A 17,406-nucleotide genomic window follows, 5' to 3' on the forward strand; every position below is an offset into this window, starting at 1 on the left:
AAAAACATCTGAGTATTTAATTAGGACTTAACTCAGGCAGCCATTTTCGAATTGAAAAATGTTGACCCAATCAAGGTGAATCTTTCTCAACCAATTTCACCCCGTCAAGCTTGGGCCAGAGCCAAGCTGGCGGTGTCAACAACACTGCATTCCGTGAAAGAATTAAGAACATCCGCCTCTTTTCCTTAAAGTTTCAAAGCTGGAAAGGCACAATATGTTCAACAATGTCGAGTTTGACATTTATTGCTTGTTGCCAGTTGCCCTGAGAAGGTGCTGATCACAGTGATTGCAGCAAGATTAGCTGGGTGGACCTCAGAGAATATGAGTCCCCTGATTGGGGCTGTTAATCTGATCCAAAGAGGGAGCCCTGGCTGCCAGATATAAACAGGAGCATCAAACATTCTGTTCACTCTAAGAGCTGGCTCTGAGGGAGCTGGATCAGTATCAAGGACTCTCCGTGTGTAAATAAAAGGTGACTTGGTGATGGGACACCAGCCTCCGTGGAGTTGTTTCAGTGGTGACAAGAGTGGGATTCTAGATCGGCCCACTGTAAAACCTCAAAACAATGCCAAGCCTCGGCCAAATTCAATTAAATCCTACTTCAGTATCCAGGCCAGCCAGCCATGGGAGCTGCTGCCCGTATGTGGTTCCAAGACAGCAAAAGAGTGCCACCAGACCTAAAGTGAGTAAGAGAAATCATGGGCCTGTATCCAAGAGAGTACACATCCTGGAAAATCTACCTACATCAGACATGGAACAGTTACATTGTTTCGAAACATCCAAATCAGAAACATTCAAAATAAGCATCTGGTTAAATGGTCACCTGATTCTAATGGAGGTTGATGCCGGTGTGGCTGTATCAGTGACTACAGAACCAGTCTCTCCCAACTTTCATTCTGGACTCCAACCCTTAAAGTTGCATGAAACCTCAGTTAGGCTGAGAATCCATACCAGGGAACCTTTCCAGATTGAAGGGCACAAATTTGGTTTCTGTCTTTCATGAGAAGCAGCTTCCCACTGATTGTAGTAAAAGGCTCAGGCCTCAAGCCTGAAGGGGTGAAATTGGTTGAGAAAGATTCACCTGGATTGGCTCAATTAGAAAATGGCTGCCTGAGTGAAGACCTAATCAAATATCCAGATGTTTTTCAGGAAGGTCTTGGGACTATTGAAGAAGCCAAGGCCGCCTTGATGTCGACCAGGAAGCACTTCTACCAGTTTGCAAGGCCCACCCAGTGCCATTTGCCTTGTGGGCAAAAACAGGGGCAGAAATCAGGAGGCTGGAAAGAGAAGGAATCTTCAAACACGTCCAGTTTGGGGAATGAGCAGGACTGGTCGTACGGATTGTGAACCCTGATGGGTCAGTTCACCTTTGTGGGGATTTTAAACAAATGGTAAACTGCTTTTCATAGATGGATAAATATTCAATCCCTCACATGGAGGATTTGTACATAAAGCTGCCAGTGGGGGGCTGCCTTTCACGAAGCTGGGAATGAGCCATGTGCACTTGCAAGCGCGGTTAGATGAGGATTCCCAGAAGTATGCTACAATTAATCCACATAAGGATTTGCACCAATATACCACCCTGTGCAATTTTTCAATGGATGATGGGGAACATTGTACAAGGTCTACCCCAGGTTGTCATTTGTCTAGGTGACATAATAATAACAGAGAAGACCAATAAGGAGCACTTAGAGAACTTGGGCATAGTTCTTTGATGTTTCTCCCAGGTGGATGTCTGCCTTAGAAGAGAAAAATGTGTGCTCTAAGGACCCCCAGTGACCTACTTGGGCAACAAGACTGGGTTACACCCATTGGCAGATAGAGCAGCGGGTCGCCAGCTCCCACATTTGTAGTGGAGCTTAGGTCTCTCCTTGGGCTGGTGCATTATTATGCAAATTCATACATAACCTGGTATCCATTCTGCCACCTTTGCATCAACCCTTAAAAAAGGGTCAGCCATGGAAATGGCCAAGCCATACCTTCCAAGGAAGTGAAGAAACAGCTATCAGTATCTAATGTGTTGGTACGTTATGATCCCAATTAAGATCTGGTATTGACATACAACGGTTCTCCAAATGGCGTCAGGATAGTATTAGCTTATTGGTGGCCCAATGGAGAGGAACCCCCAATAATATATGGATCCAGGACTTTGGCTAATGCAGAGTGTAAATATGCTCAGATAGAAAAGGAAGGCTTGGTGTTCATGTTTGGAGTCAGAACTTTCCACCAATACTTTTATAGAGGAAAATTTGTCACAATAACAGACCACAAACCCTTGCAAAGTCTACTTAGAGAGGACAAGGCAGTGCCACCCGTAGCTACAGGCTAAATTCAGCGGTGAGCTCTCAAACTAAGTGCGTATAATTATAAGTTAGAACACTGCGAGGGAGAGAAAGTGAGGACTGCAGACGCTGGAGAATCAGAGTTGAAAAGGGTGGCGCTGGAAAGGCACAGCAGGTCAGGGAGCATCTGAGGAACAGGAGAGTCGCCATTTTGGACATAAACCCTTCAACAGAGAGACCAAGTGGCAAGTGCGGGTATACTGAGTGGCCTCCCAATGGCAGATACACCAACGGTGGTACCATCACTGGAAGAGTCAGTAACGGTTTCAAATTTTCTGCACACACATCGGTCACAGCTGACTATATCAGATTTTGGATGCAGAAGGATCCGGTCCTGGCAAAACTGAAACAGCTGGTGGTAATGGGAGAAACCAAAGGGGCCATCACAACTGGAACTGAAACCTTTTTGGACCCAGAAAGACCAGACCACAGTAGAGGACGACATATTACTATGGGGAGCAAGCATGATTGTCCCAAGCAAAAGTTGCTATTAGAAACTGGCAGAACTCCAACAGGATTATCCAACTGTTTCCAAAATGAAGACTTTGAAATGACGGTATTCACCACGATTGGATGCTGACAAAGCTGTGTTGGTGGGGCAGTGCCCAGAGTGCCAACAAGGACAAAGATTACCAGCAGCAGCTCCCCTATATTCATGGGAATGCCTGGTTAAACCCTGGACTCGGTTTCACAATGACTATGCAGGTCCTTTCAAGGGCTCACTGTTCTTAGCCATTGTGGACTCGCATTCAAAGTGGCTGGATGTACATAGAGTTCATTCACCAAACGCAGAAGTAGTGATAAACAACAGCGAGAGTCTTGCAAAACATGGGCTCCCGGAGGTGTTGGTCACAGATAATGGGCCATTGTTTACCAGCAGGGAATTTGAATATTTCCTGAAGTTGAATGGTATTCATCATTATGATTCCCAATGGTCTGGCAGAAAGAATAGCCCAAACTTATAAGGTAGACTTAAAGAAACAGCCTAAAGCTTCACTAGATATCAAAACTGTCCCAGATCCTATTTGATTATAGGACAATCCCTCATGCAACTACAGGGATAGATCCAGCAAAGTTGCTAATGGCGAGAAGACACCATGCCCAAATCTGATCTTCCCGGCTCTAGGGGTGAGGGTGAACTAGCATTAGGAACACAAAAGCCAGACACAAGACTCCACAAAGCAAGAGAATCAGTTCACCTCAGGGGACGAAGTTTGGTGTAGGAATTTTTCGGGCGGCACGGTGGCTCAGTGGTTAGCACTGCTGCCTCATAGCGCCAGGGACCCAAGTTCGATTCCCACCTCAGGCGACTGTCTGTGTGGATTTCCTCCGGTTGCTCCAGTTTCCTCCCACATTCCAAAGATGTGCAGGTCAGGTGAATTGGTCATGCTGAATTGCCCATAGTGTTAGGTGCATTAGTCAGGGATAAATATAGGGTAGGGGAATGGGTCTGCGTGGGTTACTCTTCGGAGGGTCGGTGTGGACTTGTTGGGCCAAATGGCCTGTTTCCATACTCTAGGGAATCTAATCTAATCTAAAACTATGGGAATGACTGTGCAAGGTCAGTGTGAGGTCAGGTCCAGTGATGTATAAGGTGTGGGTAGGTGCAACAGTCCTGAACGAGCACGAGGTCCATATGAAAGCTGGTCGCAAATGACACAGGAGCAAAACATGCCTAACTCGTCAACATTCTTTCCGAATCTTCCGGACCCCGTGGGTCCTGTCACGTGTTGCAGATACCTTGAAATCTGAGACAGATACAGCCGACATGGGTGCCTCGATACCTTTGCTGTCAGAAGGAGGGAGAGAATTTCTACTGAGACCCTCTGGATGCAGGAGGTGCATTACACGCTGCCTATGGAGGTACCTGACCCACTGCTAAATTGCCACAGGAGGAGCTACAGATAAAAGAAACCAGCCGGTAAACTTGGAGGCAGAGGGGGAGCAATGCAGTGATTGAAATGATGTCAGTCAGATGGACCTCAGAGAGTATGGGTTCCCTGATTGGGGATGTTAATCTGGTCCAATCGGGGAACTCTGGCTGACAGACATCTTGTTCACACTGAGAGCTAGCTCTGAGGAAGCTGGATCAGTGCCAAGGATTCTCCATGTTGAAATGAAGGATGACTTGGTGATGGGATACTGGCTTTTGTGAAGTTATTTCAGTGATGACTGAACCCCTACTCAGTCTGTGTCGATAGCAGAAGACAAGTAAGAGGCTAGCAACATTGGTATGGGACTAGTTCACATACAGGTCAATTCAGGTAAAGATAAAGAGTTTCCCATCCCGAAGGTTACATAAATATACCAGTTGGGTTTTTGCAAGTTGCAATAACTCATAGCCAGTTTTACTGATATCAGTTTTACTTTATTTCCGGATTTTAAAAAAAGCTAAAGTATCTCTGAAACTATGTCCCAGACTCCTCCATCACCACCTGTGGATATGTCCCCGACAGACACAGGACAGTTGGCATGACACAGTGGTACATACATTTGGGAGGCAGTGGGCCTAGGAATCCAACACATAAACTCTGGACCCCAAGAAAATCTTGAGATTAGGTCAAATATGGGCATGGGAATTTCCAGCTGATCACCACTTACCTATCTATGTTCTTAATATTAGACCAGACACTGATGTGCTTGAGGATTGTAATACAACAAAGAACAATACTGTATAGGAACAGGCCATTCGGCCCTCCAAGCCTATACCAACACATTTTGCCCTTCCATACTGAAATTGTCTTCATTTACAGGATCCGTATCCCTCTGTCCCTTTCCTATTCATGTATTTGTCCATGTGTTTCTTGAATGCTGCTATTGTATCTGCTTCCATCACCTTCTCTGGCAGCACATTCCAGGCACTCACTACCCTTTGTGTGAAAAATGTGCCTTGAACATCTCTTTTAAAGTATCCCCCTCCCCGCACCTTGAACCGGTGTCCCCTAATAAATGACCCCTCTACCCTGGGAAAAAGCTTTCCACTCTATCCATGCCATTCACAATCTTATAAACTTCTATCAAGGCGCCCCTTAATCTCCGCGTTCCAACTTCTCTTCATAGCTAAAATCCCCCAAACCAGGCAACGTCCTGGTAAACCTTTTCCGTAACCGCTCCCAAGGAACCCACGTCCTTCTGCTAGTATGGTGATGACCAGATGTTGTGCAATGATTGTACAGAATAGGTTGCTGTAATGAATGCCTTTTGGATTCTTTAATACCACAATATCCACAGTGTGTTTTTTTCCTCAGTTAACAAATCAGACCTCTTCAATGTTGAACATTGCTTGCAAGGGTAGCAAGGAAACCAACAGTATCTGAGGTGGGACACTTCAATATCCATCATCATGACATGGCAAAGAGCACGATGAAGGGCATAGCTTCTGACTGAGCCTGGGGCATGTAATGAGAGAGCCAATCTGAAGGAGGACCCAAATACATCTCATCATCACCAAACCCCTTGTTGCTGATGCTTCTGTCCATGATAATACTGGTGGTAATGACTCACCATTCTGTAATAATGGAGATGAAGACTTGTTTCACAATAAAGATACCCTCAAGGATATTTTGTGGAACTACTGTCAGACTCGATGGGCTGGATTCAGATCACATCCATCATCTCAAAACTGGACATGCATGAGACACAGAGGACTATCAGCAGAAACAGACTTGTATCTACGAGGATCTGTGACCTTGCGTATTCGTCACTCTACCATTACCATCAAGCCTGGGGAGCAATCCTGGTACAATGAGGATTGAAGGAGAGAATATCAGGAGCAGCACCTGGCATTCCTAATGCCAACTTGGTGAAGCTATAACACACAATGCTGTTTGTATTCTAAACAGCAGACGGAGCTAAACTTACCCCACAGCTAAAGGATCCGATCTGTGCTCTGCTGTTCTGTCACATCCAGCCGTGAATAGTGGTGGCCAATCAAACAACTCACTGGAGGAGAAAGCTGAAAGGACATCCCTACCCTCCATGATGGGGGAGAGCTGATGAAAGACAAGGCTGAAGAGTTTGCAACCATAAGCAGCCAGACATGTGGAGTGAATGACCTGGAAAATCCTCCTCCTGAGGACCTCACCATCACAGGAAGCAACCCTTAGCCAACTCGATCCCTCCATTATATATACAGCAAATGGGGCTAGATATCATCCTGCTGAAGTGTTATTGGCCTGGCCCCTAGCCATATTGTTTCAGTGCAGCCTTGATATTACACTCCATCACCCTGCAAAGGTGAGGGAGTTAGGAAGGTATCATTACTAGTGCCACGTGTTTATTGAAGCTCAGTTTGGGTTCTATCAGGAAAACCCAGCAGCAGACCTCATTACAATGTTGGTTCTAGCATGTGGATTCCAAAGGTTAATTATAGTTAATGTCATCAACAGCAAAGCAACATTTGACAGAGTGTGGCAGCAAGGAGCCTGAGTACAGTTGAAAGCAATGGGAATTCATGGAAAACTCTCATTATACCCAGAACAAAGGAAGATATTTGTAGTTGCTGGAGGACATCAGTGCAGGAGTTCATCAAGGGAGAGTCTTAGGCCCAACCATCTTCAGCCACCTAACAATTTCACCATTCGAAGATCAGTAGTCCAGATATTCGCTGACGATTTCAGTTTGCTCAGTTCTGATTCACAATTTGTTAAATAACGAAGCAATCCATGCTAACACTCAGTAAAGACCAGGAAAAAAATTAGGTTGGGCTCATGCAGTGCAAGTGCCCAGCAGTGACCATCTTGAATAAGAGAGAATTATATGACGGGGCGGCATCATGTCTCAGTGGTTAGCACTGCTGCTTCACAGCACACGGTTCAATTCCAGCCTCGGGTCACTGTCTGTGTGGAGTTTTCACATTCTCCCCGTGTCTGCGTGGGTTTCTTCCAGGTGCTCTGGTTTCCTCCCACAGTCCAAAGATGTGCAGGTTAGGTGAATTAGCCATGCAAAATGCAGGGTTGCAGCCGTATGAAAGGGGGTGGGTCTGGGTGAGATACTGTTCAGAGGGTTGGTGTGGACATGAAGGGCTGAATAGCCAGCTGCTACACTGTTAGGATTCCATGAATGTAACCATCTTCCTTGGTATTCAATGGCATTTTCACCATTGAATCCCTCAACATCAACATGCTGAGGTTTCTATTAAATAGAAGTAGACCAGCCATATAATTGCTGTGTCCACAACAGCAGGTGAGAGGTTGGAAATGTTGAGATGAGTAACTCTCTTCCTGACTTTCCAATGTCTACCCACTATCTACAAGGCACAAGTCAGGAGTTTGATGGAGTACTCCCCATTTGCCTGCATTAGTGCAGCTCCAACAGTCCTAAAGAATTTTTACACCATTCTGATCAAAGGTGTCCACTTGAATTCTACAACATCCACCACCTTCAACCCTCCCTGTCCATTGTATCAAGGCTGTAATGTGCACTGACAATAATACTGATAACTATAACTTTTCAAGGGCTCTATCACTTCAAAGGAGAGGCCATGATGTGGAGGTGCCGATGTTGGACTGGGTTGGACAAGGTCAAAAATCACACACCAGGTTATAGTCCAACAGATATATATGAAAGCACAAGCTTTTGGAGCCTCACTCCTTCAGTTATGAGTGAGAGAGGAGACATCCGTCACATAATTTAAAAGCGATAGTTTAAAGGGTCATACAACTGTTGCGAATGTATTGAACAAACCCCAGATGACTGTAAAATCTTGAATCAGTTAGAACGGAGTTGCAGGTTTCGATTCATGAATATATAAATTCCAGAATTTCTTCCCCTGAAATAACTTAAGGTTTTATCTGTATGGAAGTGACATCTCAGGTCAGACTATGCATTTTAGATGTGTAGTCACCTTCCTAAAATATATAAGATTCTTAGGAGCAAAGCATAACAAAAAGAATTGTGGATGCTGAAAATATGAAACAAATACGGATATTGTTGGAGAGATTCAGCCGGACAGGCAGCATCTGTGGGGAGAAATCAGAATTAATGTTTCAGAACCAGTGAGTCTTTATCAAAACACACAAAAACATTGACTCTGCTTTCTCTCCACAGATGCTGCTACATCTGCTAAGAGTCTTGGGGAGTGCTGGACAGGGTAGATGTGGAGAACTTGTTGCTCCCTGTGGAAGTTTGTAGAACTAGAGGGCATAATCTCGGAGTAAGGGGTCACCCATTTAAAACCGAGATGGGGAGGATTTTTTTCTCTCAGGCGGGAGGGAACCTGAGGAATTCTTTACCACAAAGGTCTGTTAATGAGGGCAATTAAGGATATCCAAGGCCAAGACAGACAGAATTTTAATCAGTAAGGGAGCCAAGAGTTATAAGGAAAAGGTAGGAAAGTAGAATTGAGAATTATAAGATGGAGGGTTCATGGAGGAGGTGGGGGAGTGATCTGGATGTTGCCTTTTCTTTTGGCTCTTTTATTTTGTTTTTAATCCTGTTGTTTGTACGCCAAGAATGGCGACTTTGTACACTTTTCACTGTACTCCTGTATCCCCGTACGCGAATACATCTGACAATAAATCTGAATCTAACTGAAGCTTGAAGCAGACTCCATGGGCTTCATCTGCTCCTACATAGAGTCAGAGAGTCATAGAGATATACAGCATGGAAACAGACCCTTCGGTCCAACCCGTCCATGCCGACCAGATATCCCAACCCAATCTAGTCCCACCATAATTTTGTAAACTTCTATAAGGTCACCCCTTAGCCTCCGACGCTCCAGGGAAAACAGCCCCAGCCTGTTCAGCCTCTCCTGTAGCTCAGATCCTCCAACCCTGGCAACATGCTTGTAAATCTTTTCTGTCTATGGCCTTAAGGTCTTAAGCCACATATCAACCTGATTTGAAACTATAGCGATGTTCCTCTGTTATCACTGGTGCTCCTGGACTGTACTATAGCTGTAGGTAAAACCAAGGACTGCAGATGCTGAAACCAGAGTCTAGGTTAGAGTGGTGCTGGAAAAGCACAGCAGGTCAGGCAGCATCCGAGGATCAGGAAAATCAATGTTTCGAGCAAAAGGCCTTCATCAGGAATCATTCCTGATGAAGGGCTTTTGCCCGAAACGTTGATTTTCCTGCTCCTCGGATGCTCTCTGTACTAGGGTGTACTTACTGCCATGGCCTGTGGTGGGTTCAGATGGTAACTCACTACCTGGTAGGAAAAAACAACTGTACTTGGAAAAGATCATTCTCATTGTATTGCAGCTAGGTTTTAAAACACGCAGGATGAATCAGGGTTGTATGTGCCAATTGCCCATTTTGCTGGCTTTCCTTTCTCGGTGCCACCTTCGCAAGGGCAAATAGAGATGGGCAATGCATACTAATGTTGCCAATGACAATCAAAGACCAATCAAACTACACCCTATTAAATCTGTCATGTTCTCAACTTTCACAGCTCAGATGGGAACCAATCAGCCGACCACTTCTATACCGTGTCTCAGAATGAATCCACATTTCCCATTGTGGAGATTTTTTTTTTCACAGAAGTATCAATTTCACTGTAATGCATTCTGCTAGTACCACTGTTTTCTAATGTTCTATTCCATGTCATAACAACCACTCGTGTAAAAAAAACAATTGCTGTGCTTTTCTTTGTTCTGTTAGTGGTGACCTTTTAACTACTGCCCTCTGGTTACTGACTTACCAGGCAGTGGAAATAGTTTTTTTTTTGGCCTACTTACCTTATCAAAACCTCTCAATGCTGAACCCACTCTATTAACTCTCCACTTGACCTTCTCTGAGGAAATGAGCAGAGTCCCAGGTTCTGGAGCTAACTTTCTCGGTAGAACTCAATTATCCAGGGGTCTTCAGCAGACTCAGTGAATATATCCTTTGTTTTTCTTACTGTAAAGCTTAGAATGCCTGAATTATCTTCTCCACCTTCCAGAAAAAGAAAACAAGTCTGGGGAAAAAAAATCTTTTTGGGAGTTACAGTATCCACTATATTTCCCGAGTGCTTGATGTCTTTAGCATGTTTGGACTTATCACCAGATCTGTATATTTTTTCATGTTATCTGCTGGCATCTGGTGGTAGAAAGGCAATTTTACACCCATTTGTCTTTATATCACAGCTACGAAAACATATTGTGATTCTTTGACATGTTTAATTGTCTATGAGTTACTCAGACCCAAGATGATTGCTTTCACTTCCAGCTTTCCATTAGTTTTCAGTGGGCTTGTTTGTACATAGCAGAGTCACTGGATGGACACAGACAGACCTTGGGATCTTCATGAAGGAGATTGCTGGAGGAGACAGTAGTCCCACATGCACTTTCTTCACACATGCCCTGGTCAACATCTGTGGCAAGCTCTTTCTGTTGGTTATCGGATAACTCAACATTGGCCTGACCACACATTACCTGCTGACTGTCTGTATAATAGGTCAGTTTGCAAAAAATGGCAAATGGCCTGGCTGAGTAAAGGTCAACCATCTCATTAAATCCATTTGGATCATGGACAGAAAAAGGAAACTGTCAGGAAGGAGGTTTCTCATTTCCGTTTAGCTTTGTTCGGCTCTGATGTTGCTATGGCAAATATCTTTGACACCATTAATAGTGTGTTTGCCTGGTTATAAGGGACTGATTACAACTTAACGTGATACACAGATTAAGTATGGCACAAGGAAGAACAGGTTAGTTTTACCAAAGATGCAGATCATGATCTGGATCATGGAATGTCTTAAAGTATCCAATAGCATCAAGAGACAGGACAAAAGAATGTCATGTGTTGGTTTATTGCAAATGTTTTGGTTGTTTTGAAATGTTCCAGGAAGCCTCATCTGTTTTGGGGGGAATCTGTCACAATGGATCGAATTGAGCAAGGTTTTCAGAACAGATTGTTCGATGTGTATTGACCCTTTTTTGCAATGAGATGGAAAGTCCCAACAAAATCATTTGTTTTTCAAATTTGCAGTAACCGAGCATTAACTAGGCAAGGAGAAGCATCAAGGAAGAGCTGTGTAATTATAATAACATTGAGCTAACACAGCATGGTGGAGTTACACACTCTACTGAGCACTTATTCACTTGTTATCAATCCAACTTTATTATTTTCATAGAACTAAATATTGGATCTCTGTACACCTTAGTTCTGACCATCTAAGTTACAATGATTATTAATTTTAAAGAACATGGGCATATTGTGAGATTAGAGAAGTTGTTATACAAATTTAAATTCTTTCTTTCTTTTCAACTCCCAGTTTGACAGGTTCCAAGCAGAGTATTTGTTCAACAATTTTGATACTTTGGGACAGATTTACATCTTGCCACTGCTATGATCTCAGCTGATGTTAATAATGGATGAGTCCGATCCCAGAATGAAATCTGGCTCAACAGATTTTTTTTTTGAAGTTTTAGTACTGTGATGATCCATCAGTGACACTATGTCTCACAAGGTGGAATGGTTTCTTTAGCAACAAAATAGACATTTATTACATTGACGAAACAGAATACTTATCTAAACATAGAATAACGTTAGAAACATCTTAAAACCTACAGCAAAATAAAGAGTCAGCCTATTTTTTTCAAAACTATCTATTACAGAGACTTAAATCAGCAAAATTATCCCATTATCTCAAATCTTTATGTTCTACCAAGTCTTTTCACAAAGCTGAGAGCTTCAATTTTATCCATTTTAACAAACTACAGATTCCTAACCAAACACTTCTAGTTTGGAAGTTTCACAAACTAATCTTTTCTACTGTGGTGACTGTGCTTTCCAAAATCTGTCCTGTACCCCCTTCGAGGACAGAGAACATGCTTACTTTTGACCTCATTCGGGTCTCCCCAAAAAGAACAATCAGCAAAAAGCATTCAAGCTCTGGATTTACTGATCTTAAATCAATCCTGGATTATCCTGAGCTAAAGACAAGCTAAAGGCCTTCAGTAATTCACCTGCCTTTCATAAACCACCACAATATAAACACTTTATTCCATTAACACTTCAGGGCTTTGCAATTGTCTGTTATCTGACACATACTATACTAGATTAGATTACTGTTCTGGAAGGATTGTACGAATTTTTAATTACAAACCTTTCACAAAAGAAACTGACACTCACATGCCACTATTTTGAAATCCAGATTCAAAAATCTACATGTGCTTTCAACACACCCGACTTGGACGGTGGAAAGACCCTATAAAGGATTGGCAACATCAGCTTCTCATCTGGGTGACAAAAAGAAAACATTCTGCATTGTGTTAACGATGTAATTGCAAATGTTTATGCTTAATGCTGGCTGTCCCATAAACGCAACAGAATCAATCTACTGGCAGAGAGGGCAAAGAGGCATCAAGTTTCAAGGTAGTGGCAATGTATTAGGAGACAATATTTTTTTCCATGGGAGAAAACTAAAAAAACCCATAAGATACAGGGATAGAATTATGCCATTTGGCCCATCAAATCTGCTCTGCCATTTGATTCTGGCTCAACCACATTCTCTTGCCTTCTCCCCATAAACCTTGATCCCTTACTTATCAAGAACCCATTTCTGTCTCAAATACATTCAGCAACTTGGTCTCCACAGCCTTCTGTGGTAATGAGTTCCACAGATTCACCACCCTCTGACAGAAGAAATGCCTCCTCATCTCAGTTCTAAAGGGTCGTCCCTTCACTCTGAAGTTGCGTTTGCAGGTCCTAGTCTCACCTACAATTGGAAACATCTCCTCCACGTCCACCTATACGGGATTCTCAGTATTCTGTAAGTTTCAATATTATCCTTCCCAACACTCTTAGCTCCGTGGAGTACAGACAATAGACAATAGACAATAGGTGCAGGAGTAGGCCATTCAGCCCTTCGAGCCTGCACCGCCATTCAATATGATCATGGCTGATCATCCTTAATCAGTATCCTCTTCCTGCCTTATCTCCATAACCCTTAATTCCACTATCTTTGAGAGCTCTATCCAACTCTTTCTTAAATGAATCCAGAGACTGGGCCTCCACTGCCCTCTGGGGCGGAGCATTCCACACAGCCACCACTCTCTGGGTGAAGAAGTTTCTCCTCACCTCTGTCCTAAATGGTCTACCCCGTATTTTTAAGCTGTGTCCTCTGGTTCGGCACTCACCCATCAGCGGAAACATGTTTCCTGCTGCCTGATTGTCCAATCCTTTCATAATCTTATATATCTCAATCAGATCCCCTCTCAGTCTTCTAAACTCAAGGGAATACAAGCCCAGTCGTTTCAGTCTTTCAGTGTAAGGTAATCCCGCCGTTCCAGGAATTGACCTCGTGAACCTACGCTGCACTCCCTCAATAGCCAGAATGTCTTTCCTCAAATTTGGAGACCAGAACTGCACACAGTACTCCAGGTGTGGTCTCACGAGGGCCCTGTACAGCTGCAGAAGCACCTCTTTGCTTCTATACTCAATCCCTCTTGTTATGAAGGCCAGCATGCTATTAGCCTTCTTCACTACCTGCTGTACCTGCATGCTTTCCTTCATTGACTGGTGTACAAGAACACCCAGATCTCTCTGTATTGCCCCTTTACCTAAATTGATTCCATTGAGGTAGTAATCTGCCTTCCTGTTCTTGCCACCAAAGTGGATAACCATACATTTATCCACATTAAACTGCATCTGCCATGCATCTGCCCACTCACCTAACTTGTCCAGGTCACCCTGTAACCTCCTAACATCCTCCTCACATTTCACCCTGCCACCCAGCTTTGTATCATCAGCAAATTTGCTAATGTTATTGCTGATACCATCTTCTATATCATTAACATATATTGTAAAAAGCTGCGGTCCCAGCACGGATCCCTGCGGTACCCCACTGGTCACTGCCTGCCATTCCGAAATGGAGCCGTTTATCACTACCCCTTTGTTTCCTATCAGCCAACCAATTTTCAATCCAATCTAGTACTTTGCCCCCAATACCATGCGCCCTAATTTTACTCACTAACCTCCTATGTGGGACTTTATCAAAAGACTCAGAGCTGTCAACTGCTTGTCATATGACAAACCCTTTATCTGTGGGATCATTCTTGTAAACCTTGTTTGGACCCCTCTCCAAGGCCAGCGCATCCTTTCTAACCCTTGGATACGGGGTCAAAACTGCTCACAATATTCTAAATGCGGTCTGACCAGTGCCTTATATAGCCTCATCAGTCCATCTTTGCTTTTGTATTCTAGCCCTCTCAAAATGGATGCTAACATTACATTTAACTTTCTAACTGCTAACTTTACTTGCATGTTGACCTGAAAAGAATTCTGAACTGGAACTCCTTTGTGCTTCATATTTCTGAAGCCTTGCCCATTTAGAAAATAGTCTATGCCTATATTCTTCTTACCAATGTATATGACCTCATATTTTCCCACATAATATTCTATCTGCTATTTTTTTGACTATTCTCTTTGCCTGCCCAAGTCCTTCTGCTGCCTTCCCACTTCCTCACATTACCTGTCCCTAGAGGTAACAATAATGCCATTATTTCTTTGTTCAGATCATTAATGTAAAATGTGAATAGTTGTGGTCCCAACACTGACCCCTGCAGAACTCCACTGGTCACCAGCTCCCATCCTGAAAAAGACCTCTTCATCCATATTCTCTGCCTTCTGCCAGTCAGCGAATGATTTATCCATACCAGTACTGTGCCCCAAACATCATCAGCTCTTATCTTATTTAACAACCTCCGGTGCAGTGATTTGTCAAAGGCCTTCTGGAAATTCAAATATGTCACATCCACTGGTTCTCCTTTGTCTAACGGGCTTGTTACTTCTCGAAAGAATTCAAACAGATTAGTCAGGCATCATCTCCCTTTGACGAGGCATGTGGACTCAGCTCTACTTTATAATGCAAATAAGCTTTCAGATTCCCCAGAACCCTCTCCTTAGGGAGGGCCACTACACTTACCTTGCCTTCCGACTCTCATGAAGTTCCAGTATTCTATTGGTGTTTTCCACTGGGAAGACTGATGCAAAATACCTATTCAGTTCCTCCACCATTTCATTGTTCCCCATTATTACTTCTCTCGCCTCATTTCCTAGTGGCCCAATGTCCACTCTCACCTCTCTCTTAGCATCTAATGTATCTAAAAAATCTCTTACAATCTTCTTTTATGTTATGACCCTAACTTATCCTCATATTTCATCTTCTCCCCCCTTGTTGCTTGCTCTGTTTTACTCTGTTGTTAAAGGTTTCCCAATTCACTGGCTCCCCATTAATCACTACATTATATGCTTTTATATTGTCCCTGACTTCCCTTGTCAGCCACAGTTGTATCATCCTCCCTTTAGAATATTTCTTCTTCCTTGGGATGAAGTTTTGCTGTGCCTCCCAAATTACCCCCCGAAACCCCCAGAAACCCCTGCCATTGCAGCTCCATTATCTTCCCTGTTAGGCTGCCCTTCCTATCACCTCTGGCTAGCTCCTCCTTCATGTCTTCACAGTTACCATTACTCAATTGTTATACCATTCCATCTGATTCCAGTTTCTCCTTCTCAAACTGCAGGGTGAATTCGATCGTATTATGGTCTCTTCCCCCTCGGGGTTCCTTCACCTTCAGCTCTTTACTCAAGTCGGTCTCACTACACACCACCAACTCAAGAATTGCCTGGCCCCAAGGGGCTCTACCACAAGCTGATCCACTACCAGCCTGATTTTCCCAGTCCACATTGAAGTCCCCCATGATTATTGTAATAGTGCCTTTCTTACAGGCTTTTTCTCGATCCTGATTTTTTTTCTGCTCCATATCCAGACTACAGCTAATATGGCTGGACAGAACCTCCCATCAGGGTCTTTTGTCCCTTTGCAGTTCCTCAAGTTTAACCACACAGGTTCTATGCTTTCCAACTCTATATCACTTACTATTGATTTAATTTCATTTCTTACTAGAAAGGCAACTCCCACCCATCGATCCGGTAGGAAATGTATCCTTGGATATTTAGTTCCCAGCCCTGATTCCCTTTGCAGACATGCCTCTGTGACACCCACAACATTGAACCCACCCATCTCAATCTGTGCTACAAACTCATTTACCTTGTTTTATACACTGTGTGCATTTAAGTACAACACCCTCAGTCCTGTGTAGACTGCTGTGGTTCTGCTCGCCGAGCTGGGAATTTGTGTTGCAGACGTTTCGTCTCCTATCTAGGTGACATCCTCAGTGCTTGGGAGCCTCCTGTGAAGCGCTTCTGTGATGTTTCCTCCAGCATTTATAGTGGTTTGTCTCTGCCGCTTCCGGTTGTCAGTTCCAGCTGTCCGCTGCAGTGGCCGGTATATTGGTCCAGGTCAATGTGCTTATTGATTGAATCTGTGATCAGATTGTGACCAGACATCCCACTCAGACCCATAGTATCACTACCAGGGACACCATCACACAAACTGGCTAAAGAACTACAGCAGAAACTGAAACACCTGATCAGCGGATCCAGACACTCTATACAGTCGACACAGGAATTCTTGGACATCATCAGAAATATACACATAGACAAGGAAGAAACCATGGTCTCATTTGATGTAACGGCACAGTTCACCTGTATCGACAAAACCCTAGCCAGAGAAACAACAGCCAACCTGCTGGACATACAGAACAGACAACAGGACATTGAACCTATCAACAAAGACTGCATACTCAAACTACTGGACCTGTGCCTCACAACACACTTCACATTCAACAAACAAATATATGAACAAATCAACGGCACACCCATGGGCTCACCCATCTCTGGACTCATAGCAGAAGCAGTAATGCAAAGGTTAGAACGAACAGTCTTACCGCAAATTCAACCCAAACTCTGGGTCAGATATGTAGATGATATCTTTGTAATAAATAAAAACACAGAAATAGAGAACACACACCGGATCATCAACGCCACACTCCCGGGAATCCGATTCACTAGAGAGGAAGGAAAGGACAACCAACTCCCATTCCTAGACGTGATGGTACAGAGAACACCGAATGGAGATTTCACCACCAAGGTACACAGGAAAGCCACACACACAGACCAGGTCCTGAACTATGAAGGCAACCACCCCAATACACACAAACGAAGTTGCATCAAAACACTTGTTCAAAAGGGCCACAACACTGCAGTACACCAGAACTGCAAAAAGAAGAAGAGGAACA

Source organism: Chiloscyllium plagiosum, chromosome 38 (genome assembly GCF_004010195.1).
Source record: "Chiloscyllium plagiosum isolate BGI_BamShark_2017 chromosome 38, ASM401019v2, whole genome shotgun sequence".
NCBI classification, from domain to species: domain Eukaryota; kingdom Metazoa; phylum Chordata; class Chondrichthyes; order Orectolobiformes; family Hemiscylliidae; genus Chiloscyllium; species Chiloscyllium plagiosum.